The 26650-nt window shown below is 34.0% G+C and overlaps 1 long non-coding RNA gene and 1 pseudogene across 2 annotated transcripts; one reads left to right on the top strand and one right to left on the bottom strand.

The window, feature by feature from the left end:
* The first annotated feature begins 16239 nt into the window (after positions 1-16239).
* LOC132266296 (protein SRG1-like) lies at positions 16240-19391 on the top strand (annotated as a pseudogene).
* A 973-nt stretch (positions 19392-20364) lies between these two features.
* On the bottom strand, positions 20365-23584 carry LOC132267293 (uncharacterized). 2 transcript variants are annotated; one of them, XR_009468964.1, is made up of 4 exons: positions 23371-23584; positions 21372-21772; positions 20993-21114; positions 20365-20915 (listed from the first exon to the last, which is right to left on the bottom strand). It is a non-coding gene; the product is annotated as an uncharacterized LOC132267293 (long non-coding RNA). The 2 variants fall into 2 exon arrangements; XR_009468965.1 differs by lacking the exon at positions 23371-23584 and adding an exon at positions 23046-23363.
* Positions 23585-26650: the final 3066 nt, after the last annotated feature.

Raw genomic sequence — 26650 nt, 5'->3', positions numbered from 1 at the left:
CGAGCCCTGTCGGGTCTGAAAAAGTAAAATTTGAGCATACGAGCTCAAATATCAAAACTTTGTAAACAAAAAAGATTTAAAATGATAAAATATGAATAACGGAAGAAACGGCATCAAAAACCGAGTCCCGAGCAGAAAGTTATGCCCAAAACAAGTTTGGTGCAAACCGGGGCCAGAAACCCTAAAACTGGAAAACATCGACCAGGAAGAAATTCCAAGAGTACACAACTCGAAGAAATGTGAAAATGAATCCCGTACGAGGATCCAGGCTCAAACAAGACATTCTGCAATAACTTTCATTAATTACACAATGGCCCCTCCAAAAAGTGAAAACTGCCCTTATGGCCTAGAATAAAAATATCTTCCAAAATTATTTTCTTAAAAACCCTAGAAATAAAATATCTTCAAAAGATATTTATGAAAAACACCCCAAGAAAAGAAAATAATTTCAAAGAATTTTACATCCATGCCCCTATAAACACCGGGAGCAACCAGAGTACTTTCTTGCAAAAGTAAAGATACGTATTTCGTGGAAACCACTCAAGATGGAGATACATGAAGTCAAAAACCAACTCCGAACACAAGAAGTGTGGTTACGCCAACAAAGTGTCAAACGGGGAAAAGACAAAATAGGAAAAATGACGAAATAGGGAAAATGACGAAAAGTGAATAGTGTCGAAAAACGAAAAATGCGAAAATAACTCGGTCCTCAAAGGAAGTTGTCAATTCACATGAAAGAGTCTCAGAAACCAATTATGAGCACTCGAGATGACACTAAGCGACACGAAACAGAGCTCAGAAAAGAAAATTAAACGAAAAAAGATTCATTCGTAAAATTTCAGGAAAAAGGAGAGGAAGGCAAATAACTAGGTCGTTACACTAAGCGACAAGAAACTAAACTCAGAAAAGGAAAATTAAACGAAAAAAATTCATTCGTAAAATTTCAGGAAAAAAAAAAAGGAAGGAAAATTTCCAAATCATGACATTAAATTACTATTTGGCCCTTGGCCACACTTCATACATGATTACTAAAACCCTATGAAAGAATGAAAATGGAATTCCCACACCCGATGCAAACATAGTGAAACAATAACTTGGCATTTTTCAATATTTTCATAGTATTTCATAAAGTCAAAATTTACATAGGATAAAAATACATGTTATTGGCCTATGGCCTTATCTCATACATGTCAAATACATTACTAAGAGTGTACTTATGTACACATTACATGTTTAGAATCAAAAATACACATTTTGACAATTAAGGCTATAAGTGACATTTCAAGCCAACCTGTACAAGAATGAAAATCTTCAAGTCCACAAACCATCCAAGCATAATGAGAATCTCAACTTTGATTCCTGTACCTAAAAAATGTCCCCACTACGTGGGTGACTAACATAAAGTTACTCGTAGGAGATGAGCATGCATAGACCTAACGTTTTACAAAATTATCACATTAATGTGAAACAGTTCAAAAGGGTTATGCCACCTAACGTCTATGTCAAAGGTGAGACTCAGGGAGCATCCTAAGCTACCTTAAATCATTTCTAGCATAAAACGCATCATTTATGCAATTCCAAACAACAGGAGCATGATATACAAAGCAACAAGATATAGATTCTCAAAGTTATCAACTTGAAATCTAAAATACGAAAACGAATAAAGTGGGTCATGCCACCTAACGTCTATGTTCCAAATGAATCTATTGGATCATTCCTAAGCTATATTTGAACATTTTAATATAAATGTACTTAACAACATCAAAGACATACGATGATTTTTACAAATCATAATGCACAAATGTACCTATCAACATTAGAAACATGCGATGATTCCTTACAAATCATAATGCACAAATGTACTTAACAACATTAAATCGTCAATAACCAAAACCATAAGTCACAATTAAACATGATTGTCAACTTGGAATTGAATGCGAAATCAACAAAGATGGATATACTTGGACACCATTAGGATCAGACCGACACAGGGCTACTAACCCCTGGGCAGCCTACCCAACACGCGTACAATTGACTTAGAGGACTCTTGTCCCTGTACTAGAGCCAAACCCTAGCCACCAATTCTTATCAATGTCCCAAGTGACTCCAAAATCAACAAATAAGTTTATAACTTAAACACAATTTAAATGATGCACGAAATCACTTTCAATGCACAAGTAGGTTGAAACCACATAATCCATGCTTTAGAGTTTCAATTCTAAAATGGCATATATAATGTCAAATATAAAGTGTGCAATTCATTACACAAGGTAACAATATATTCCATAAAGAAAACATGTTCTCATAAATATAAATATAACAACAATATTGTCCAATGCTCAAAACACAACAAAGTGAATATATAACAAGTCCAAGTCCATGACTTGAATATAGAAATAATTTTTAAAACACCAATAGATCCATGAGCCATTAGATAGAATTTAATTAAACAAGATAATTAAATTCTCTAGATTTCAAATCTAATTCAAATAACCTCAATTTAATATATGTTAAGTAACATAGAATGGTCTTTACATATATCATATCAAAAGTGCAAGATGAGCAAGATATCATCATATAGAATTTAATTAATTTAAATCAATTAAATCTCTAGATTTCAAAAGTTATTCAAATGATCCCAAATTAATATATAGCAAGCACTAAGTCATGGTCATACCATATATCAAGTCTAAAATGGGATACAAGCAAAACACAATTAACTAGAATTTAAATCAAATTAAATTCATTTAATCTCTAGATTTGAAAACTCATTTAAATTACCCCAAATTAATATATATCAAAGATCAAGCTATGGTCATGCCATATATCAAGTCTAAAATGAGTTATAAGCAACTATGATACATTATTAATTTCTCAAATTAACAAAGGACGTGCATACAACTTATATAAGCATCAATAGCATGCAAGATAACAAAAATACAACCCTAAAATATCCCCTACCTCACTAGAGAAGAGTCTCTCTAGAATCCAAGGTAAGCAAGCTCAAAATGGTAAACCCTTCTAGGGTTATGAAGAAGAGGATGAGGGGAACAAAAAGTATTCCCAAGTTCAAGCTTGGAAATCAATGGAAGGCTCTCAAAAATCAAAGTCAAAGCTTAAGGCTTTAAGCTTCATCCATGGAGGCTAGGGTTTTCTTTACAAGAGAGGGATAAAATAAAATGGAGAAGATGAAATGTGAGTGGAGGATGTAGAGATCCTCCACTAACTATGTGCTCTTACACTACCTCTCACACACACACTAATGCAAGACCAAATTTGGAGTCTGCACTTATCACAAATCAACGGCTCCTTCTTAGGTTTAATCTCAAGCCTTCACTTGTCAACCATCTAAGCCAATAAGTGCACCAATCCTAGGCCAAAACCATCTTTGGCTATCACATCATTACCATTGCTGCTGCTACATGTCCTCGGTTTCAGAAGGATCAACTATTTCCATTCCAAATTTAGATAACACTAGTCTATCATCAAATTATAATATATATATATATATATATATATATATATATAACTATTTTCAACAATACAAAATAATATTCATAAATATACCTGTCCATACATGACAAAAATAATTACCTGTCCATGTCCAAAACCTCCATTACCCATCTCCCATCTGATGCGTGATCGTACAACCTCTGATGTCCAAAAACCTAAGCTTTTAATATCTCCCTCAGGATAAGCTCAGTATTGCGCATCACAACGCATCAGATAAAGCAGCTAATTTAAAAGACCAATAATTAAAGTAAATATTACTTCTGTTGAATCAAATTAATATGTAATTCACACACATTTTAAAGGCAAATGTATAAAAATCATAACCAAGGATACTTGCAAAAAAATCATACAACCACCGTATGACTTTTTCAGCTTGCCATCTGTAGATGGTTCCAGGGTTCTCACCAAACAATCACGCACATATCCGCACCAGTTGTAACTACTAATTGTAACGACCCGGGTTTAAATTCAACCTCGTGGGTCATTGATGAACCGAAGATTGACCCGATAACAGATCCAGATGCGGAAGCAAGAAACAAGACAATGGTCTCTAGAGATACAACACGTCTCTAAGACACCAATGTGACCCTCAATGAGGTCATGGAACCCAAAGACACAAGTGTGAAGGCAAAGATCAGAAAAATAACAATTAAGCCCCCAGAGGCAAAGTAGTCATTTCAAAAAGTATGGATTCAGGTGCCACCGAGCACACCACTAGAAAGACAATGAAAAACTAACCAAGATGGACTCAAAAATTGCATTATTCGGAGTCCGGATGAAAAAGAAACGATAAGATGAAGAAAGAAGAGCAAAACCCGTTAATCAAGGGCAAAATGGTCAATTTACGGATAAGAAGGGAGATTTGACTCTAAGCAAGTCAAATAAGGTCCATACAACCTAAACTAATCATTTCACAACATTCCAAGAGGTTCCAAGAACATTGGACAAGAATCACACAAGAAGCCCTTTCCCGGTTCAAGCCAAATCCCGACACTACTTCACTAAAATATGAATAACTCTCACTTTGATTTGAATATGAGAATGGAATAGGTACCATTGGAAATTTGACTTAAAATCCTTGAGTTTAGGCTTAAGAATAACCCTATTTGGGTTAAAAATGAAGGAGATATGGCCATTTGAAGTCGGAACAATAGTGCTAAAACAAAACTAAAGAGTGTTGTGTATGGAAGCTATTTAGGTCGACCAAAATAGCCATTTCAATCGACCGAAATGACCAGAAACTCTCCTAAAATCCTGAAGGTGAAGAAAAATCACTTCGGTCGACTGCAAGGAACCATCAGTCGACCAAAATGGACCTGAAAGTCGAATTTGGCTACTGGAATGCATGTTTTACTGTACAAATGAAGTCCCAAAGGCTTCAGTCGACCGAAGAGGCATTTTGGTAAGCCGAAATGGCTCGAGAAAGTGCAAAAACCACCTGTTAAGCACCCAAGGCAGAATGTCTATTTGGAATCCCCCATGGCATGATCAATTTACATCATATGCTATTGTGTGATAATGTAAACATGCACGCAAGTGTAATATGGCATTTTAAACATGTTACAATGGACTACGGCCTCATTACACTCCATTTACAAAATTTGGCCTGCCAACCATCCAAAATTAGAAAAGTTACATTTCAAAAGCAAAATTTGAAGTTTAAATACATACGCTTGAACTTAAAGGTTTGTGGCCCTTGGCCTCATGTCATACATATCAAATACAACCCAAATAGTGTATCCAAGCACACTTTACATGTTATAAGGCAAAAATGACATATTGAACCTAGCTATGTATTACATCCTTATAAGCAAAAATTAAACATGCTAACACTTGCATGTGAAGAAAAATGTATTAAAGGAAACTTCAAATCTCCAAATCACCCAAGGCATGTGCAATCTCCGGATCTTGAATCCTGTACCTGAACAAATCCCCCAGTAACTTCGGGGTAAGTAAACAAGTTTACTCGTAGAGAATGAGCATACATCGACTCGATTTCTTTTAGATTTTTAGACTAACATGAAATAGTTCAAAAGGATCATGCCACCTAACGTCTATGTCATAGGTGAGACTCATGGAGCATCCTAAGCTACTCATGCAATTGAAATGAGGTATTTGACATACATGCATAGTAGTTACAAGTGTATTAAACGAAGATGAAAACATGCAAGGTAAGTATACAAGACACGAGTATATTAGATGGAATCTAGATACAAGAAGCAAGTGCACAGTTTCAAGCATACTGAATGAGGTCTAAATACATGAAGTAAGCATAATGTCTTTGGAATTAAATAAGGTAGGAAATACTCTATATAACGCGACAAGGTTTTTAGATTTTTAAGAGATAACACTCGAAATCTAAGGGTTTAGAGATTTTACATTGATGTAATCATTACTTGTGGTCCATGCCACCTAGAATCTAAGTCAAGTTACACGTAGAGGATCATACCTAAGTCATGACAATATAAAGTAACATGAAACAAGATGATTAAGAAAATTAACAAGATTGAAATAATTAAATTAACGCGACAAGGACAAGGCGTGAAATCAAGGATAAGGCATAGTATCAATGCAATTAAACAAGGTTGGAACATTTCATATAATAAGAAAAGAGTTTTAAATCTTCAAGGAATAGCAATTTGAAATTTAAAGAGTGAAATCAAACAATGTGGATACTTGGATATCGCCCGGATTAAAACCATACTCATGGGATCACTTTAAGGCTACTAACCCAAGGGTACCTTCCTCTAGTCTTGGGATCACTTTAGGGCTACTAACCCAAGGGTACCTTCCCCATAGTGCGCACGATAGTATAGGGAGCTCTCTATCTCCTGTACTCGAACCAAGTCCTAGCCATGTCACCTCTTGAATGATATCACCAAGTTTCCAAAATCAACAAGTTGTGCAAGTCAAGATAGCATTAAAACACAAGTAATGCATTGAACACGTTTCATGCACAATCAAGATTTTGAAAACACACAAGTCATGCCCTAAGTTCTCAACTACCATGGCTTGTGAAATGTCAAGAAATCATAGTATATATCTACATGGACTACAAACTAGGATATATAGCACATAGAATCCATCGATGTAAAAATACCACAAGTATAAGATTAATGATTTAATTATTTACTAAGCAATACATGGATAATTAAATCATTTCAAGACAATTATGCTAGTTCATTAACTACATTAGTGAAACTAAGATACAATAAGTCATGATGTAAGACAAAAAGGCAAAATCCCCATGAAAATACAAGTCTAATTCATTATAACACTAAGTAGAAATTAATTTACCTAATTAATTAATTTCTCTATAAATCAAAGTTGTCCAAAAATTCTCAAAATAATATATGTGAAAATATATGGCATGCACATCAATAATATCAAGTTGGAATTCAAATGAAGTGAATAGTGCACATGGAATAAATTAATTAATCAATTAATTAAATATTCTCTAGATTTCAAAACATCTCTGATTACTCTCAAATTCACCTATGTTGAAGAGCATACTAGGGCCTAATATAATATGCTAACACATGTTAATTTCAAGCTAGTTAAGGCCACATGAATTAATCTTTCATTATAGAAAAATATTAAATAAAAGCTTCAATACTTTTCTAAATGCTCTCAATTTAATATATGTCAATGAACATACCAAGGTGTAATATTCTATCATGCCACATTTTTAAACCAAGCTATGAGCAACCGGAAAAATTAAATCTTACACAAACAAATAATTAATTAAAGTTTCTAGATTTGATACAAAGACATCTAAATGAGTTATATAAGCATCACAAGCATGTAATATAGCAAGAAAATAAATTATAACACCCCCTACCTCAATTTGAGATGAAAATCTTAAAAGCCACCAAATGAAAACCGCTCTGAATCCGACGATACTGCGAGGTTTTGTCAGGGACAACACGATGAACATATCCCATAAGAAAGCCCCATGAAAATCACAACTTGACTTCAAACCCGAACTAAAAAATGGTCAGAAATGGGTTCTAATAAGGGGGAGAGGTGCGCGGCGTCAAGGCGAACAATAAACGTTAAGGTACTACGGCGTTTTACACGAGGGAAGTGGCCGGAAAAAGAAGAAGACGCATTGCAGCCCCTTGGCTGCCGGCCAAGAGAGAGGAGGGAGAGAGAAAAATCTGATATTTTCTCTTTAAGTCCCCTATTTATAGAAAAACGCTAAAAGTGTCCCGAAAGGGCCCCACCGGGTTCGGAAAAGTGGAATTTGAGCAAACACGCTCAAATGGCAAAACTCCGTGATCAAAAAAGATTCAAAATGAGAAAATATAAATAACGGAAGAAACGGCGTAAAAAACTGAGTCCCGAGCAGAGAGATATGCCACAAACAAGTTCGGCGACAACCGGGTCCAAAAACCCTGAAACTGGAGAAAAACGATTAGAAGGAAATTCTAAAAGTACACGACTTGACGAAATGCAAAAATAAATCCTGTACGATGATTCAGGCTCAAAACGAGGTATTTTTGCAATAACATTCGTTAATTACACAATGGCCCCTTTAAAAAAGGTTAACTACAAAATTGCCCCAGAATGAAAATATCTTCCAAAAGATATTTTCTTAGATACCCTTTTAATAAAATATCTTCAAAAGATATTTATGAAAAATACCCCAAGAAAAGAAAAAGATTATAAAGAATTGTGCATCCATGCCCCTATGGACACCGAGAGCAACCAGAGTACTTTCTTGCAAAAGCAAAGATACGTATTTCGTGGAAACCACTCAAGATGAAGGCATGTGAAGTTAAAAACTAACTCTGAACACGAAAAATGAGGTTATGCCAAAAACCGACAAACGGAGATAAGACAAAATAGGGAAAAGGACGAAATAGTGAATAGTGTCTGAAAAGTGAAAATGCTGAAATGACTCGGTCCTTAAAGGAAGTTTTCAATCCACATGAAAGAGTCTCAGAAACCATTTCCAAGCACTCGAGATGACACTATGTGACAAGAAACAGAACTCAAAAAAGAAAAATAAACGGAAAAAATTTATCCGTAAAATTTCAAGAAAAATGAAAGGAAGGAAGATGACCGGGTCATTACACTAATTGCATTCACATCATCCACAGTTTTCAACAAGCCCCAATGACAATTATTACGACCGGTGGGACTAAGTACAGTACTGCAAGCAAAGAGCACAAACGCTTGCTTGAATTCATCCATTCCCTTTACCGTTAAAACCTGCTCTAACAATACATCTTGGTGCATTCGACTAACTTCCTTATAACCACCTTCATCTATCCACTTAGAATCAAGAAACTGATTATTTTTTGGCACTTTTGGAACACCAAATGGTATGCCAAGGATCGAGTGGATATCAGCTGAATGGATTGGTATATAACGTATGTCCTCAACTTTTATACAACATTTTTCAGAGTCAAATTTTTTAATTAAATACATACATAACTCCCGGGACAAAAAAGAACATTTAAGTTCCAGCAATTTTCCAAATCCAACCTCCTCAACAGCCTTTATCTTTTCCTCATCAAGCTGTGACACTACTTCACGAAACTTGGAAAGAGAGCATCTGTGCCAGGCACCTTGGGTCGGATTGATCTTTTCCTTTTTCTTCTACTTCAAAGGCATATGATTATAACACATCATGTATACATTCGGGGTTTCGTCATCAAATAAAATATTTACATTAAAATTTAATCACCCTTTCTTTTTTTAGGGCCTTTCTTTCTTCAGGAAGCTTGTCGTACTCTTCCTTTTGTCTTGTACACTCCCTGATCCATGGCTCTTTATCAGCAGCAAACATTGCATTCCATGTCTGTTTAGCAGATTTGTGCACCGCATTTATCACTGCCTTTGGTAACCTGTCATGATTTGAGTGCTCTTTCCGGTACTTTCTAATGCACTCGGCCCTTCATGTATGCATTGCATATTATCACAACTTATTTTAACATGTCTCATGTATGAATTGCATATTGCATCAACATATTTTTCTAACACGTTAAAACAATTAACTTCCTGAACTCAGTTTCACAATTCATAAATTAAAAATAAGAACCACAAATACTTTCAACATATATGTAGGCAGATTTGCATATTTCATTACCTCCTATTTGTAACGCAATACAATACAATTCTTAAATTAAAAGTTCGACAGATCAATTTTTTTTGCTCACAACTTATCTAAACATGTATCATGTATGAAATTAACTTATTATTTATATTGCATCAACATATTGACCTAACAACTTAAAAAAATTAACTTCTACAACTCAATCTCACAATTCCTAAATTAATAATAACAACCACAAACACTTTCAGTATATTCAGAAACAACAAATTATTATTATAACAACTTTTTAACACATGGATGTATCAATTGCATATACCATTATAATATTTTCCCAACACGTTAAAAAAATTAACTTCCAAAACTCAATTTCACCATTCCTAACCATAAAATCTGAAATAAATTTCTAAACCCTAAGACAAACCGATACATAATCAATGTTTACCTATACATTAAGAACACTGTGGGAGACCGGTTCACCAAATCCTGCTCGCCACTGGAAATACCAACACTGTTTCGTCCTTCACGTGAGGTTTATCCTTCATGTGAGACATTTTATGTTCTTGCGTCATTGGTAGAAATTGACTTCTTCTTCTTAGATACCTGGAACGTACGTTTATTGGTTTTCTTCCTCGCTATATATTTTAACCTAGCCATTAAATTTTAAAATTTCGAACTTGAGACGAAGACGAAGAGGAGACTACAAGAGTTGGAAGGAAGACGAACAATGGAAGAACGTTCAGAGGAAACAACGAAGACGAAGAGCAGAGGAGTGAAATTAGGGTTTTGTAATTTTACCCCCAAAGGTAAAGTTGAAAGTAATTTTAACAAAAAATTATTAAATGTAATTGTAAATTATGTATTCTGATTTCGTATAATGTATAAGTGTATGGTGTATTAGTATAAGTATATGGGGTATTTGTACATGTGATAAATTAAAATAGTACATCAGTAATTTTTTTGTGTAAATGCTGACTGGGTGCTGACTGGATGCTAACTGGATGCTGACTGGACCATGATGTGGCAAATGGGCTAAGGTGGTTTCACCTCAGCCCTTGGATCTGCACTGGATCTGCTCCAGTGAGAGGTGCACTGGAGCAGATTCAGATCCTATTTAATATGATAAGTCAACATTGTTATCAAATGGTTAACATTTCTTTTTAATCGCAAAAAAAATAAAAATAAAAATTATAAATACAAACCACCACTACCACCCTCACCTGTTATCATCTAAAAATGTAAAATTCTCAAAAAGAGGGATTCGATCTAAAAATTTAAGGTATTAGGTGGAGATTAACACCTATATACATATTTACCTTTCCAGTCAAAATCAATGTATTTAATCTAAAAATTTAAAATATTAGATGGAGGCCAACTCTTAACTCATATATACTCATTTAACTTTTCATCCGAATTCAACGTGAGAAAAAACTTTCTTTGTAATATTCTCTTTTATTCAAATTTGTAATATCTTTATTATTGTCGGACCACCCTATTTGTTGGAGTAACGTAGCGTGATACCAAATTAAGAAATGAGTTAAATTATGATCATAACAGTGATTCACGGTTGAATAAAAAAAGGACTTAAAGTTCGGAGATGGAGTAACACTTCACTCGTATAAACTCACGGACAATGCTTCAGTCCTGCCCCATCAAGACAAATTATGTCATCCACACTAACGTGTCTCAATAAAAGGTTGACACCTCTTTTAAACTTAAAAAAATACAAAACACGAGTTATATCCATTTTTTAGGATTAAACCTGACAGATGTATTTTTTTCCTCTCTTTGCTCCCATTTGTGTATCTTTATCTGCATCTTTCTTTTTCCTTAATCGCCAATCATTCCAAACCTAATATTCCCATTGTGTTCTCCACCACTCCGCATCATATTGGATTTCAATTTCGATTTGGTCTTAGCAATGATTGATTCATTTTCTTAAAACAGGTATGTTAAAACATTATATTTGTTCGACGTGTAATTTCTCTCTTTCAAATAGCTTAAATCGAGTAAGAGATTTTGTTCAATTTTTGATTTTTTTTTGCTTTAAAAAACAAGGACAATGGTTTTTATTCTGTTCCTTTTGTTCTCATTCTTATTTATAGAAAAAAGTACATAGGAAATAAAAATAAGATAGAAACCATAGAATTAAGTGAAAAAAGGAATAACTTTCTTATATAGCATGCATAAAAAAAGTTGAGGTAGATTTTAAAAAGGGAGAAATAGAAATGGTTAGTTCAATTTTTGTAAGAAAATTAAAAATAAGAGAAAAAGGTAGAAAACACAATTTTTTATGATTTAATTAAAAATAACATTTTTAGTTGAGTAAGAAAAAAAATAGATCTGTCGAGTTTAACTATAAAAAATGGATATAACCCATGTTTGTATTTTTTAAAATTTAAAAGAAGTGTCCACTTTCTTATTAGAACACATTAAGGTGGAGAAAATAATCTCCCTTGATAGGATAGGACTCTAAGTATTTTCCTAAACCAAAGAATTTTTTTTTTTTTGACTTAGACCTGCCCAGCTGTCACCGTCCTGAACTGACACTTGGATTGCAAATCCTACTTCGGAAATTGGGACCCACCTAAGTACATTACAATCACAACACCAGTGATGGAGAGAGACACCCGACACCAACCTGAAACAATCTCCAACTCTCAAATGCCAATGCCAAAACCACAGTAGAGGTTGTTTGACTGTTTAATTTCCAAATCAATCCGTCCGTGGAAATAGGGCAAACCACAGAAAAGAAAAATAATGGGAATCTTTATTCACATGAGAAACGTAACCAAACGCTCCGTCCTTCTTCAATAACTATCATCATCCAATCCCACCAGAGATTCAAATTCCATCGCCAATTCCCCTGTTTGGCTACAATCTCCATTATCCGCACAATGCACCAGTCTTCATCATCTCTCTAAGATTAGGGTTTCCAAAACCTCTCCCTCATTCTATATATCATCTTCTCCTTCATATTCATCTTCTGCATCATCATCGTCGTCGTATTCAAAGATGGGACTTCCTGTATGGTATTTGGGTAAGCTCGAGTCTCGTCCTCTGCTCACTAAAAGCGTTACTGCCTAGTTTATTTTCGCCGTGCTGACTTGACCTCCCAGATAAACCCTAGATTAATTTCAACCTTTTCTTTTTCCCTCCCTTTTATATATTTAAAAATGTTATACACACATACGCATTGCTTGTCGCATTGATAATTTGTTTAACGAGTGAACTATTGTAGAATGGATGTAGAATAGATTTGATTATGATGATAGTCTGGTCAGTGATATCAATTTTAGCAGAAAAAAGTTTTTAATTTTTGTTGGGTATACAAAATTATTAATGCCATTGACGGTTTTATAAGCATGAGTTGCACAATGCTTATAATTTGTTGGGAAAACTACAAATTAGTGATCTTTTGATGTTTTGTGTTAGTTTGTATTTTTGGAGTGACTTGAACTAACCCAATTTATTGGTAAAATAGTCGACTTCCAAACTGTAGGAAAAAAAAAAGGTAACAATTCGAGAAAGAATAACATAATAGTGATGATCACTTACTTAGCTTCTAGTGTACCCATGTCACCTAATTCGTGCACGGGGCGAACTGTCCTCAAGTTCATGAGACAAACCAATTTCACCCGTTAGATGCACAAACTCATGCTCCAAGACGGTGGGCTGTGGACATTTTTCTCGGATTAACATTATATTTTACTCTTTATCACTGAAAATGAACCAAATTTTGATGCACCTGCACCTGGGGGCTATAAATCAATGTCCTAACCATCTTGGCGCATTACCTGCATATGTTTGGACGTAAACTTGTATGTGTCTGGTAACACTTTATATACACATCAAGTATCACTTTCGGTTCAGGAGCATATTGGAGGTTCTCGACTCTGTTTTAGCTTGTGCTTTCACTTTTATACTTGCGTATCCTGGGTATCTACTATGAAATTATGAATAAGGAATTCTGGTTCTAAGGAAAGTATGAAAGAGATTTATTATTTGTTCTACAAGTCATAATGGCAGTACAGCCTTAAAGCTGTCACTGTGGTTATTTAATCCGCCTTGAAGCTGCAAAAAATCTGACTTGTTCAGTTTGATCCTTGCATCGGATGGAGGAACAATTTGAATAGAAGGATTTAATCAGTCCTTGATACAATTTGTATTCTGAGAAATATGGTTGTCTAACACACATACACACATTCTATTTGAAAAATATATGGGCCAAAAATTTGGGATTGGTAGGGCTATTGCTAGTTGGTGGAGCTGTTTGATCGATTTTCGTATGCCTCATGGCTGATCTAAAAAGATAATCTGTCAATTCCACTTGAAAGATTTAAGTAACAAAATCCTTATTTCTACTTCCTTTAGAAACTCGGCATACTTCTTTTTTATGCAGTTAATGGGTTTAATGAACAGGTAGATTCTGTTAATTATATATCTTTGTTGACTGATCAAAATATAATTATCTGTCAGACGATTACAACGCCATATTTTGGTTCTTTTGGCTTTCTAAGGACATTACGTATGGCTGGATACGGGATGCTTATTTTAGGGCCAGCACAGCATATGCGGTATAATTTCATGGGAAGAGTCCTACCAAAGCATGATGTAGTCACTACCTTGAAGAAACTTGTCGTGGGGCAGCTTACTTATGGCCCTACTGTCAATGCTATTTTATTCTCCTTCAATGCAGCTCTACAAGGTAACCACTTTTTTATTTTTTATTTTTAAATTTTTGCGGCTAGTTAAAAAGGCTGCATTTTTTTATTTATTCATAAAATACCATTATAAAATTTATTCAACGATATAAGCTCTGTTACATGGACTTTCCTATTTTCTTCTTGTACATTTGTAGACATGACAAGGGTATGGGTACAAGATATGTATTAAAATGCATAAATCGGGTGATTGAAAAAGGGGGAAAAAAAAAAAAAAACTCAACTTTATTAGCAGAGATGAGTTTTCTATCTATTGGATAGAACTGGGGAGTGGGGGATCATTTTTTTTTTCATAAGCTAGAGGGGGTCCATTTTCTTTCACCATATCTCATTTTATTTGAGTAATAATTGAGTATATTCTTATAAATCACCAATATTGTATATATAAATATTTGATAGGCAAGCTGAGGTTTCATTAGAAATATGTACCCAATATAGGATTACAAGGGCATCGCGCGGGATTTTAAAAAAAAAAAAAAAACCTCAACCACCAATCCAAAATAGGAAGATCTAAAGGCCTAAAGTGCAGCAAACTATACAACATTAAAATTATCACATAAAACATATACTGTATTCAAATGTGTGTCTACATACTTTTGGATACACATCCCTATATCCTAAGATTCAGGATTCGAGGAGGTTCAATACTTGGACAGAATACATACCTGCACCCAACAGTACACTTATCCCTGTTTGGGTAACATAGGTCATAGCTTAGTAAATATTAATGCCATTGACGGTTTTATAAGCATGAGTTGCACAAGTCTGGACCAAAATATAATTGAAGGAATGTGCCGAGTGGGAAAAGTACAGATTAGTGATTTTTTGATGTTTTGGGTTATTTCTCAACCTGTTGTGTTAGGTTGTATTTTTGGAGTGACTTGAACTAACCCAATTTATTGGTAAAATAGTCAACTTCCAAACAGTAGGAAAAAGAAAATGTAACAATTGGAGAAAGAATAACACAATAGCGGTGATCACTTAATTAGCATCTAGTGTACCTGTGGCACCTAATTCGTGCACGGGGCAAACTGTCCTCAAGTTCATGAGACAAACCAATTTCACCCGTTATCCACAAACTCAAGCTTCAAGAGGGTGGGTTGTGGACATTTTTCCTGGATAAACATTATATTTTTCTCTTCATCACTGAAAATAAATCAAATTTTGATGCACAATAGTTTTGCTTCTGCACCTGAAGGCTGTAAATCAATGTCTTAATCATCATGGAGCATTACCTGCATATGTTTGGACTTGAACTTGTATGTGTCTAGTAACACATTAATATACATATCAAGTATCACTTTTGGTTGAGGAGCATATTGGAGTTTCTCAACTATGTTTTAGCTTGTGCTTTCACTTTACACTTGCGTATCCTAGGTATCTACAATGAATAAGGAATTCTGGTTCTAAGGAAATTATGAAAGAGATTTATTATTTGTTCTACAAGTCATAATGGCAGTACATCCTTAAAGCTGTCACTATGGTTATTTAATCCACCTTGAAACTGCAAAAAAACTGACTTTTTCAGTTTGATCCTTGCATCGGATGGAGGAAAATTTTGAGTTGAAGGATTTAATCAGTCCTTGATACAATTTATATTCTGAGAAATATGGTTGTCTAACACACATACACATTCTATTTGAAAAATATATGGGCCAAAAATTTGGGATAGATAAGGGCTACTGCTAGTTGCTGGAGCTGTTTGATTGATTTTTGTATGCGTCATGGCTGATCTAAAAAGGTTAATCTATCAATTCCACTTGAAACATTTAAGTAACAAATTCTTATTTCTATAGTGGCTTCCTTTAGAAACTCTGCATATGACTCTCTGAACTTTTTTTATGCAGTTATTGGGTTTAATGAATGGGTAAATTCTGTTGATTATATATCACGATTACAATGCCATCTTTTGGTTCCTTTGACTTTCTAAGGACATTACGTATGGCTGGATATGGGATGCTTATTGTAGGGCCAGCACAGCATATGTGGATATGGGATGCTTATTTTAGAGCTTCAGCTATGAAATCGAGTATCTTTATCGTAAGTTGTTTCAACTCAGGCGCATAAACTTCCAGGGTATCTCTGCATGAAAAATTTTAGTAGGTGTCAAAACTACTAAATAAATATTAGTTTTGTAGTTTAGAAGCTTGCGAAAACCAGTGATCCCTAACCCTAGGAGTTCACTTAGTGTTCGGGAGCTTGCGAAAGAGCCCATGCTTGCCATACCAAACCACTATGTTCAGCTGGATCAAGAATCTTCAATTCTCTTGGACTTCCTTGCCCACAATTCCTTTAATCAATATGGAACATTTGGTTATGGAAGAAGCCAAAGATTATAAACTAGAGAAGTTGCACTCAACATGCAAAAAGTGGGGCATTTTTCAGGTTTAATTTCATTCCCTGCACAAAATTTTAGTCATCATAAATTCTTTCCAATCCTAGATGTGCTTTGAAAGTTGATCTTGGAAACTATAGAATTTAGTCCATTGAGCTTATATTCTTGGCTGTCTATTTCTTCTTAAATTTCCCAATTCCTTCTTCACTTTGTGAAAATATGCATTTCTTGTTCATTGTTTTCTGTAATGTTGTGTTTGGGAGTAACGAATCGATGTTTTAGATTGAGAATCGAAGCAAATTTATTTCAAACTTTGTCCTAAATTTCCTCCAATTCTCAATCTAAAACGGCGATTCATTACTCCCGCAACATTACAGAAAACAATGAACAAGAACTGCATATTTTCACGAAGTTAAGAAGGAATTGGGAATTCAAGGCGCGGATTCGGTCCAAAACATAGCATAACTTTAAATGGCAAATTAACTAGTTGGATATCAGGCAAAAAGATAAGAAAGAAAGAAACTAAAAGAAATACAAGTTATAGATTTGGCCAAATTAAAACCATACAATAATTAAGCTTTGTTTTCTCATTTGTTTGTTTGTATTTATATATATATATATATATATATATATATATATATGTAGATATATGTTTACAAATAAAAAGAAAATACTGCACAAAAACTAACAGTAGTGAATATATATGTTTATAGCTGGTGAACCAGGGAGTGGATTCTTCATTAGTGGAGAAACTGAAATATGAGATTGAAGAATTCTACAAGCTCCCTATAGAAGAGAAAATGAAACATAGGATGAGGCCTGGTGATGTTGAAAGGTATGGACAAACCATTCTATTCTCTGAAGATCCGAAGGTTGACTGGGCTGATAGATTTTATATGATAACCCCCAACCATAGAAGAAAGCCACCCCTCTTGCCAGAGATCCCTTCATCACTTAGGTGCTCTCTCTCTCTCACACACACACACACATAATATATTTGTATTTATGCGTTACTATATGTAAGTATGCATGCATACATATATGTGTATATTTTATGTATTTATGTGCGTTAATACTTACATGTATGTATATTTCATCTATATCACTACAGGAATACCTTGGAATCATACTTCTCTGAGTTGCAAAAGCTTTCCAAAACTCTTCTTGGGTTGATGGCAAAGGCTCTACAGATGGATGAGGAAGAGGTAGAAGAGATGTTTGAAGATGGGATGCAATCAGTGAGGATGACTTACTATCCACGATGTCCAAAACCAGAGCTGGTTGTTGGCTTTACACCGCACTCAGACGCTTCTGGCATCACCATCCTTCTCCAAGTCAATGGAGTGGAATGCCTTCAAGTTAGAAAAGATGGATTTTGGATCCCTACAAACTTCCTTCCTAGTGCCTTTATGGTGAATGTAGGAGACTTTCTAGAGGTTTGCATACCTATATGGTTAGATCTCTCCCCATTCTCTTTATCACAAACTAAATCTAATAAATTTTCAAAACCTTTTTCTGGTTTGGATGTCAATTTAAAATAAATAAGTGCCTTTTATAATTTTGCTCTTTTGTGACCAATGTCACAGATTCAAAACAGAAATGGCCTTCCATAAGTACGTTAGACAACTTACAGCTGACTCTTCCTAAATCTTGCAATGATAGGAGTCTCGTACACTGGACTAGTACTGTATTTTTTACCTAGCTACCACTGCCTGACATTTGTTTTGCAGGATCACAATTTCCTTTTCCTAAAATTAACTTATGCAGCATCACTCATTTCAACATTCTGGGCTCCGTTACTAATTGCTGGTATATTAAGTACAGATGCTTAATTTTTGAAGTTCTGTAATAATTTTTAAAATTTTTTTACGCTCACTTACCTTGGTCTTAATAGCTAAGACTTGTTTAATAATAATAATAATAATAATAATAAAAGGTGAATTCTTGAGTTCGATTTGAATTTTCCTTTTTCCTTTTCCCACTGTTTGAGTTGTTAAATTCTACTATTCATTGTCCCACAGACATATTCATCATAATATGGCCTTGGTGTGACTTCCATGATTTAACTTGGTAACACCAAACACTTGAATTCCAAATATCTTTAGGAAACAACACTAATTATCTTCATATATGGTTGGCCTCTTTGTCACTTACCTTCAAAACACACAAGTCTTGCTCTTTTTATATACAGTTGCATATCGGACCTACGTTGAATAAGACCGTACCACCCTAAGTCTACTTTTCGTAATTTTATCTTGTTATACCTAACGTTCCCCTCACATGTTATTTATCTTATCTTTTCTAGTAATTTTTATCATCTCGCAAAACATCCTTGTCTCCACTTCATGGATGAAGCTGTATTTGTGTCTTTCTTAACATTGTATTTTGGTTAGCCTCTTTGTTGCTTGCCTTCTCAATTTCTTTCTGTTTATTGTGTTCATGTACAGATCTTTAGCAATGGTGTCTACTGCAACATTGAGCACAGGGTGACAGTAAATCCATTGAAAGAGAGGATCTCTATTGCTATGTTTTTCAATCCCAACTTCCAAGCAAAGGTTGGACCTACAGCTCGTACAAAACCCACCACTGTTCAAAAGGGTGCAGATGGAGAAGTGTGTCAAAGATTTCTACTCCCATAAGCTCAATGGAAAGTCATTCTTAGAGCGAAGGCGAATTGAAATTGATGGTGATCATGAACTTGCTCAACAAATAAAATGGTGTAATATTGAGGTTTGAAGTTAAATTTTATAAAATTGTGTCTTGTTTAATGTTATAAATAAAATGGTGTGATCGATGTATATTATGGTTTGGAGTTAAAGTATATGTGTTGTATATAAGTCGTACCACATTGCTGGTGGGATAATGCTGTTATAAATTAAATCTTGTAAATGGTATTATGGTACCTCTTGTATGTAATGTTATACTAGTCTCTATCTTACTACATTGATGAATTTTATGGTGGGATAATTCGGTTTTGCCAACCCTTGATACAATCTAAACTTGTTACAATTTAGGGTTGCATAATAATGGAATGATATTGGTTTTTATGTATATGTGGTACTGCTAAGACGTCATATATCCGAAGACTTTAACATTAATTTGGTAATCAGGTGCAAAAGGAAACAACAAATTGCAGTAGAATTTGAAAGTGAACATGATCCAAAACACAAGAGAGCTTTATGGAGGTACTAATTTGATCCCAGCTTCAAAGTTGTTATTTTGGAGCACCAAATCAGTGCAACGATGACAACAAAATAAAACTAGCATGCCATAATTATTGCATTCGACATAGCCATTAATACCTACCAGCTTGAGTTATTATTATTATCCATGGGCACTAATAAGGGTATTGAATTGAAGTGTACCTTCCATGGGATTAATACCTCATTCCTGCAACATCCACGTATCATTGGCAGTAGAATTTTTCATGTGTAACATGGGCTACAAACTACTTGCACACCACAATGAATCAAGAAACTGTGAATGAGTCTTAGTGAGTGATAAGAGATTATTATTTATACAACCACCCTATATTACTATTGCTAAAACAAACAGCCAACAGATAACTTACAAAGGCAAAGAGAAGAGACCAAAAAAAACACAGTTGAGGGACATATCAATAGGGATTGCAAAGAATTCAAATACAAGAAAATTTATCTATTTGCAGTAGTGTATCAATGCATCAATTGCAACCTAGCATATCATCAAGCCTCAAACAAGAAAGTTTCAAATCAGAGGAGAAGAAACAGTGTCATGATTTTATTAACTTGAGATAAAAATAGTTACAGTTGAATTTTTATACAATTCACAAACAAGGCACATGGCCACTCAACAAAGAGGAACTAAGCAAGCAAAAGTCAAAATACACCTTGCCAAAGTAGCACCAAAAAAAATTACAGTGGCAATCTTTCTGAACATAAGAGGCAAGCTATAGCCTTGTGCTATTTCAGGCAAGCTTTAGCCTTGTGCTATTTCTCAGTTTTCTGCAGCAGTATACATATACATCTCCATTTGCAAAATTTTCTTTTACAGTTGTAAAGAATGGACGGATTCCAATCGCTGAAAAAAATGAATGGCGTTGGAAGCTATTCTGGTTCGAAACTTATCCCAATATCTCTCCCTCCTCTACATCCACCACCTCCTCATCCATGTAGAAGTCATCCTCCTTTAGAAACAAACCCAACAACTCCAACGGTTTACTTGATTCAGATACTCTTAGGTTCGCAAAGTATTGGACAATTTGCAGATTGTCCTCAAACTCTACAGTCTTCTCCAACTGAAACTGAAACGAGGAAAGGGGAAGACCATTTAATTTCTTTTCATAGGCGTAGATCAGGAAAGAAAAAGACAAACATAAACCTTCTGCAGACGTAGTCGGGCAGCGTCTCTCTCTCTCCCACAAATGATCATTTGTCATGCTTCTGCTATCTTTTGTGAAAAAGATTCATCAGCTCTGATTTGGTGTTCAACTCTGCCCTTATCTGTAAACAAGAAATTTAAGAGTTTAAATATGATTTAAGAGAAAAATGTCTGATTTCCCCTTGTAAAGTCACTTCATGCAATATGGAACCTATGCTCCTGTCAGCATTCCACACCTGAGAAACTTAATGCAAACTAAAAAATGACCATAGTGGAGCCAATATCCTATCCTTTTTTTTCTCAATTTTAGCCAAAAACTTATTTATCTAAAACACAAATTAATAAAACTTGAGTTCATTTACCGAATAGTAAAGATTACCTTTATCATGCAGCCTTGCAACTCTTTCCTTCTCCTCCCTTTTAGCCTCGTCAGCTTTACCAGCTTTCATAGCCCTTGCATCGAGACAACTTCTGATAATTATTTCCAGCTCGCACAAAGTGTTATCAATATTTAATTTGATTGCTTTCAGGTAGGTGAAACCATCATTTTGAAGGAAACCCTGCAATTGGTGCGCCTTATTTCCAGTTGACACTTCCACAAATGAATTTTTCCTAACATTTTTCTTTTTTGTCTTGTCACAGCAATTGGTGCGCCTTCTTTCCTTCACACTTCCACAAATGAATTTTTCCTAATATTTTTCTTTTTTGTCTTGTCACAGTTCAGATTTCCAGAACGAATCCCAGACACCATTTTGTCACCAACAATGCATGATTCACCTACTGCACAATTAGCACCACAAACAAGACTAAATACATTAGAAAGATCAATTTTTTCTTTTTTCATTCAATGAAAAGAATGGAACTTAATACACATCAATTTAACCAATATAGGGTAGATAATCAAGATGAAACTCATGTACTTCTCAAATTTCAGAATGGGAACCATATATACAGAGGCTTCCACAGAATTTGAACATCAGTTATAAATCATCATCACAGCTTATTAAAATTTCAAAGTGCAAGGCATAGATGAATCAAAACACAGCCCCTTCAAATTTTAGAACACAGAATATATCTTATGCAAGCACAGTCACGACTGTTTAAAAAAATTTCCAAACATATCAAGCCATACATGTAAATATATATCAAACATATCAAGTGCCACAGTCCATCACAATTGTTTCAAAAATTCCGAACTCAATATTTCATCATCACAGCTTCATCAACACACACGGCAACATATATATATATATATATATATCAATATATATATATATATATATATATATATATATATATATATACCATCACAGATTCACAGCCCAATAAAAATTTGAAATACATGCATATCAAAATAGGGTTTTCAAAATCTCAACATACAAACAAACATATATGGCATTACAGTTATCACCAAATAGAATGAACAGTTTAAAAAAAAGCAACTTTGCACGTTGTTAACGGATAGGAAGGATTAAATTGTTTAATCTGGTGTTAACAATTTAACGGACTGTACCATGGACTCTAAACATGATATTAGACTGTAGTAGAACCCACAAGGAATAATTTATCTCTATATGCTAATGGTATTCACAGTGTGGAAGTTTTAAGCAATATCGCAAACTTCAATTCATCATGTTTTTTCAGTCTTATCGAGTAGTATACTCTTTCTCAATTACTTTTATTCACACCAATTACAAATCCATTATATTCAAAGAGTGGAGGGTGTGTTCAGTTGCATGATCAAATTAGAGACTTGAAATTGGAATTGGTAAATTTTGAAAAAAAATTTGTTCAATTTTCTTAGTTGTTTTTCTTAAATTCAACAAATTTCACAGCCCCAAAATAAATTTGAAACTTCAAGCCTCATATCTCAACGGTCAGGGACACAGCCCATCAAAATTTCGAAATACATGCAAGCATAGTCACAATTTAAATGTAATTACAGCACTTCTGTCATCATATAAAATAATATACAGAAACATCAATTAAAATATAACCCTGAAATCATAGAATTAGCAAAATACGAAGATAAACAAAATTTGAAGATAATTACCAGAATTGAATGCGAATGATGTGAAAATCTGTATCAATCGAACAAAAAAGGGAATTGAAGAGAAAGGAAAGAAAATGGATTAAAGAGGCAACGAGATTTTCGGAGATTGTCGGAAAGAAAAGATTTTCTAGGGTTTAGGTAAATTTGTGTGTGTGAAGAGAGAATAGGGCTTTATCCAATAGGGCTTTATCAAGTTGGCGGCGCGGAATTTGTGTGTGTCAAAGAGAGAAAATAACATGCTATGCCGATTGATGAAGAAGAAGTCAAATGGAACTATTGGATTTACATCGGCGTAAGGACAAAAGAAAATCAAATAGAAATATACCTTCGCAAATGCTGCAATGTGTGAGACTTCAATTTCAAGATGCTGTGATGAAGTCGAAAACTTGGTTCATCAAACGCATGAAAATGCCTCGGCGTATTGAGAAGACCGAGCATAAGCCCTTCTTATCACGTTGGCGGCGCTGCTGTTTAGGGTTTAGGTGTGAATATGTATGTGCTAAAGAGAGAATAGGGCTTTATCAGAAAATAGGGCTTTACCAGAGAATAGGCTTTTAGGTCTAAGTTTGTTGATAAATCAAAATATATTATTATTATTATTTTTTTTAAAAAAAATGATATGCATAAAAAATATTTTTATTACTTTTGTTTTCTTTCTTTTGCATTATCTTTTGGATTCGTATAGGTTAAAAAAATTTATGACCGTCGTTGTCATTTTGGATATATTTAAGATTGTATTTAGTTGCTTAAATTATGTATATATGAATATATCCAAATTTCGAAGTGGGAAAAATTTGGTCATTAAAATTTTTAATTTATTTTTATCCAATAAATTTGAAATAGAGTCATTTACTAATATATCTATGTCCTTTTAACATTCGTATATGTATTTCATTTATTTTTTGTAGTCACTGCTATTAAGCATGAACCGGTACTTGTTTTAAAGGGCTTGGATAATTATGATTTACTAGAAGATGATTGTTGTATCAATTATATATGGATAATGATTTGGAGTCAAAAGTCAGACACTAATTTATGTGAGTGAAGACAAACATATAATATCCCTGTCATCCATCCTTTACTCATATAAAATTAGTTGAATGTGTTAGAAAAAAATATGTGACATCCTAATGAAAAGGAAAAACAAATCTATGACGCTCCATCTTCTTTTATTATAAAATTAAATGGCAAGTACTATACGTTATTTATTTTATTTGGATCCGAGTCTATGATCTATATATATATATATATATATATATATATAACGTAAAATTGTTACTAAGTGAGTAGTGACTAGGGTGACACATTCCTCCTAATTTCAAAAGTTATGTATCCATGCTGTACAATAAATTATATTGTTTAAGGCAAGTTTTTTGAAAAGATTTATTGTTTAAGGCAAGTTTTTTGAAAAGGTAATTTAAAGTTCAAACAGATTTTCCAACAATCTGTAATAGTACTCACCTTCTTAAATAAATTAAATCATTTCTTTATACGTGGTAGACAAGCCGTAAATTTGTGCCATTTGGAATTGGTGGTCCTTGATGTAGTTTGTGAGATTGGGTTGGAATAATTGTTGAGGTGCATACGCACTAGTTGAGGGTCATGGGAATTGGTTCGATGAGGATTATGGCATTTGGCATAAGCATAACAATTGGAGGCATTGTTGTAGTTGTGGAACATTTGTGTGCGTGATCATGGTTTTTGCCAATGCATTGTTGCTTATATGTTATTGATGATTTCATTGTTTTTCCTTACAAGTATGATCCTTCATCCTTATCTCCTATTCCCTTTTGTGTTTGCTCAATTGATTTTAAGAATCATGTCTTAGGCATACTCTACTGAACGGTGGTGCTCACCCATTTAACTTAAACATTTTCAGGGACTAGATGCGACATAATGGATGAGACACCTCCATGTACTTAGGCGCAGTTAGGATGCTTATTTTCATTATCTTTTGTAACCGTCGTCACATTTGTAAAGTTCTATCATAAACTTGTATTATTTTGTAACTGTGGCAATGGCTATGTAAATTTATTCATTTGGTTATGTATATTATGAAACTTATCATTAATTTGAAAATGAATGATTGTGGAAGGCTTTAGATGATTTCAAGAATGTATGTGGCGTAGTTGTCAATGAAATTCCAATTTTTGTTGAAATGGAGCTTATTGTAATGTATGGATGTTGTGGATGTTGTTATTTCTTATATATGTGTGTATGGTTATTTTGGGATTTTTTTTTAGTCATATTGAAAGGTCCAATGGCCTAAGGATGGTATGGGAGCCAAACAATAGTTTACTTGGGCTAAAATGACCATTTTTCAGGGTTATGCTGGAGCACTGAGGGTTGTGCTCAAGCATTGGGGAATTTGGAGTGAGATCCCGAGAGCAACTCTCAGTAATTTGCATTTTTGGTCCTAGAGCTCAAGCAAAAAGTTTTGTGCTCGAGCACAAACGGGCAGTGCTCGAGCATGGGAGATTTGGTAACTTCAAATGATCATAACTTATTCTTTTTTAATCCAAATGGGGTCATTCTTGAGCCCAAATTCAAGAATTTTTCGTTAGATTTCTAATCGTATCAACCTCATTCTCAAATTCCAATCCTACTAGAATATATTCATGTTTTAGTGGGACAGTGTCGGAGAATCATTTAACCCAAGAGTGCGTGCTTGTTGGAAACCAAGCCTATGACCCTAAGAACCTCTTGCAATGTTATATAATGATTAAAATGAATTGAATATACCTCAATGGATTCACTAAAGTTCAAATTTATCCATGTCCCTTACACAAAATGACCATATTACCCTTGTGTGTCCTTAGGTTTGGGTTAGGATCTGGTTAGCAATTCGGATCCTTGGATTCGAGTCATTAGAAGTATAGTTATGGTAAAAGGCATTTGTATAAATTTATATATATATATATATATATATATATATATATATACGAATTTAAACTTATAACACACACAGTGTTACCAATAGGAAAATATAAGATTGAATTTAAGATTGAATTTAAACTTTATAACATATACAGTGTTACCAATAGGAAAAACAGAAAAAAAATATCAGACGTGCATCATTCCAATAATTGGATGGAGAAACATAAATATTGTTTTTGGAAGCACAATATTAGTAGATTCCAATTGAAAATCGGAAGAAATATTCTAATATATCGATTCAGTGCTCCCAAACAAAACAAAAATGATTTATCGTCAAACTCAATTAAAGTGAATTATAAAATTTTAATCTTGTTTTTAATACCTTTAATCTTTATCTCAACTCCTTTTAATCTTTTTCTCGACACCTTTTAATCTTTTTCTCAACACCTATATATTTCATTTGTAGTCATTACTATTAAGCACAAAGTCATACTTATTTTAATTGGCTTAGATAATTGGACACTAATTTATGTGAGTGAGGCCAACATATAATATCCCTTATATAAAATTAGTTGGATGTATTAGAAGGAAATATGTGACACCCTAATGAAAAGGAAAAACAAATTGCGTCAAGCTTCTTTTATTATAAAATTAAATGGCAAGTACCATACCTTATTTATTTTATTTGGATCAGAGTTTGTCTATGTATTTATATCCATAGTGTAAAA

The sequence above is a fragment of the Cornus florida genome, unplaced genomic scaffold, assembly GCF_030987335.1.
Source record: "Cornus florida cultivar Cherokee Brave unplaced genomic scaffold, ASM3098733v1 CherokeeBrave_3.0.0_Hap2_Chr07, whole genome shotgun sequence".
NCBI classification, from domain to species: Eukaryota; Viridiplantae; Streptophyta; class Magnoliopsida; order Cornales; family Cornaceae; genus Cornus; species Cornus florida.
Note: the sequence above shows the minus strand (reverse complement) of the source record. Positions and strands in the feature narration are given on the sequence as shown.